This window comes from Oncorhynchus mykiss, chromosome 10, assembly GCF_013265735.2.
Source record: "Oncorhynchus mykiss isolate Arlee chromosome 10, USDA_OmykA_1.1, whole genome shotgun sequence".
NCBI classification, from domain to species: Eukaryota; Metazoa; Chordata; class Actinopteri; order Salmoniformes; family Salmonidae; genus Oncorhynchus; species Oncorhynchus mykiss.
This window is the reverse complement of record NC_048574.1, coordinates 55,249,504-55,252,288: the sequence shown is the minus strand read 5'-3', so window position 1 is coordinate 55,252,288 and position 2,785 is coordinate 55,249,504. Positions and strand designations below refer to the sequence as shown.

General features: G+C 43.1%; 1 pseudogene; it reads left to right on the top strand.

Moving 5' to 3' along the window:
* Positions 1 to 1,007: 1,007 nt before the first annotated feature.
* Positions 1,008 to 2,785, top strand: LOC110533147 (annotated as a pseudogene).

The window sequence follows — 2,785 nt, the reverse complement described above, 5'->3', positions numbered from 1 at the left end:
CATTGTTAAAAATGAGTTATTCCTTATTCCTATATTATTCATATATTCCTTCTTAATTTGCTCGATAACATTATGGAAAAAGGGTTTCATGGAAAATGTGTCAAATCCCCTCTTCCTTTTTGGGCTAGTTTTCATGCCTCGTGGGTGGGTTTTCATGGGATAATGGGATAGAAATGTTAGCTAGACCTGGCAACCCTGGTGGCTCCTCCTCCAGGCAGAAGCTACGGTTACTGTCGTGTGGTAATGGCTCCCTTTTGAGTTGCATGTGTCATCTCACAGTCAAGAACAGGGAAGGCTTCAATTCGATTGTTTGTTAGTAGGCATAAGAGGCAGATAGATGTATGCAGCAGAACTTCAACCACAGTTAATGACTAGTTTCAACAGCATAGCTAACAAGCTAACTAGCTGATTTACATCATCTACCTACATTCACTATGATAGCTGATAGCCCACCCCTCTTTGCCCTCTCTTTGAGCAGTAAACTATAAGCTTGCTTACAGTCGTATTTTGCAGAAAATAAAGCCCTATGCTAAACAAATACATTTTGAAAATTGGCTACAGGAGCATTAGATAATTAGCTATGAAGGTAAGAAATGTACATTGCCACTTTAATATATTTGTTCATCCTCATGTGGAATTAGAATTCTGTTGTTGATGTCTTTGGAAAACCTTCCATTCCTCTGCAATTAGCCTTTGTTTAACCCTAAATCACACTTCTTTCATAATTCAGTTATATATTTCATAAGTTATATTAATTATTAATACATTTCTTCCAAGATTAGTGAAAATGATTTATTAAACTATTCTCTTGTTTGATTTGAAATGGTAAAACTGTAGTTCTACTGTAGTTTCCAGTTTTTTATCTACAGTACCTATGTTTCCCTCACTTTGGTAATTTAGCAAGTTTATGCTGACTTTTATCACAACTTTATTCAAGCTTTATTCAAACTACCGAGAGCTGACTCATTCCAGGAAATGATTTACAGTTTCACTTTCTCTGTCTAGATATGGCTTCATCCAGCAGTCTCCTGTCTGAAGAGCAGTTCCTGTGCTCTATCTGCCTGGATGTGTTCAATGAGCCAGTATCCACTTCATGTGGACACAACTTCTGCATTGCCTGTGTCACAAAGTACTGGGATAGCAATGACCTGTGTCAATGTCCACTGTGTAAGGAGACATTCTACACACGACCAGAGCTTCGTGTCAACACAACATTCAGAGAGGTTGTAGAAAATGTTAAAAGGATGACAGACGAAGGTAAAGATGATTGCCCTGCCAATCCCGGAAAAGTGGCCTGTGATGTCTGCACTGGGACGAAGCTCAAGGCCCTGAAGTCCTGCCTGGTGTGCCTGGCCTCTTACTCACCTGGATCCTCATCAGATAGCCCCACTCTTAAAGAGACACAAACTGATTGACCCCGTGGAGAACCTGGAAGACAGGATCTGTAAGAAGCATGACAGAGTCCTGGAGCTGTTCTGTAGGACTGACCAGACGTGTGTGTGTCAGTTCTGCACTGAGACAGACCACAATACTCATGACACTGTCCCTATAGATGAAGAGTGTGGAGAGAGGAAGGCTCAGCTGGGGAAAACTGAGGCAGAGTTGCAGCAGATTATCCAAGAGCGACTGCTGAAGCTAAAGGACATCAAACACTCAGTAGAGCTCAGCAAGAGAGATGCAAAGAGAGAGATAGCAGACAGCATGCAGGTATTCACTGCTCTGGTTCGATTCATTGAGAAAAGCCAGGCTGAGCTGATTGAGGTGATTGAGAAGAAGCAGAAAGCAGCTGAGAGGCAGGCTGAAGGGCTCATTAAAGAGCTGGAGCATGAAATCACTGAGCTGAAGAGGAGAAGCACTGAGCTGGAGCAACTCTCTCACACCGAGGACCACCTCCAACTTCTCCAGAGCTTCACATCTCTAGTGTGCACCCCTCCATCCACCAAGGACTGGTCTGAGATCAGTGTTCACAGTGATCTGTGTGTGGGGACTGTGAGGACAGCTGTGTCTCAGCTGGAGGAAATGCTGAATAAAGAGATGGAGAAGCTGTTGCCTGAAGTCAAACTGAAGAGGATTCAGCAGTATGCGGTGGATGTGACTCTGGACCCTGACACAGCACATCCCTATCTCATCCTGTCTGAGGATGGGAAACAAGTGAGATGTGGAGAAACAGTACGGAATCTACCGGACAATCCAAAAAGGTTTGATCGTTTTGCCATTGTCCTTGGAAAGGATTGCTTCTCCTCAGGGAGATTTTACTATGAGGTGACGGTTAAGGGGAAGACTAAGTGGACTTTAGGAGTGGCCAGAGAGTCCATAGACAAGAAGAGGAATATCTCACTGAGCCCTGAGGATGGACTCTGGACCGTGTTGCTAAGGGATGGAAATGTGTACAAAGCCAGCACCTATCCCCCTTTCCTCCTGTCCCTGAAAGAGAAGCCCCAGAAGGTGGGGGTGTTTGTGGACTATGAGGAGGGTCAGGTCTCTTTTTATGATGTGGAGGCCAGGTCTCATATCTACTCTTTCACTGGCTGCACCTTTACTGAGAAACTATATCCATTATTCAGCCCCTGCAATCATGCTGGTGGTAAAAACCTAGCCCCTCTCATAATCTCTCCTGTCAACCACACAGACTCATTAAACTATGGAGTTTTCCACAAGTCATTTACAATTTATATCTACAAATCATTAAATGTATAAATATATTTAGTCAGGTTGACATGTCATATGATTAGAATGTCCATGGAAGTCCTTTGAAATTGTATTATCAAAAAAATGGAAACTGGAA